A 438-nucleotide genomic window follows, 5' to 3' on the forward strand; every position below is an offset into this window, starting at 1 on the left:
AACAAATACGAATTTTCAAATTAACAAAAGTACCCACCAGCACACAGAAACGTCAATAATTGTTATAGATAAGATGAAATAATAGCCAATGAGTTCTAAGAATTTTAAACGGTGGACAAAGTCGGAGGTCATTTGAATACAATCCTTAATGAACTTTCCAGGAGTCACCAAGAAAAATTAAAATTTTATGTTTTTATCTGACGATATTCTTTGATTTATTCTCAAACCATGTTGATGTTTATTTACGAGAAAGAAAGGAATTTCATAAAATTGTCCCTCGGTGTAGCAGTCGTAAGATTCGGACCTACAACGCCCAAATCCGGGATTCGATTCCCTGAGGAGCACGGATTGCAAAAGTTTAATATGTGGCTTTGCGTTGAAACAAACTAATAATTCTTGCTTTCTTTAAACTGAATAAATGCTGCTTACTTTGAGGCT

Source organism: Limulus polyphemus, unplaced genomic scaffold (genome assembly GCF_000517525.1).
Source record: "Limulus polyphemus unplaced genomic scaffold, Limulus_polyphemus-2.1.2 Scaffold1485, whole genome shotgun sequence".
Lineage (NCBI taxonomy): Eukaryota > Metazoa > Arthropoda > Merostomata > Xiphosura > Limulidae > Limulus > Limulus polyphemus.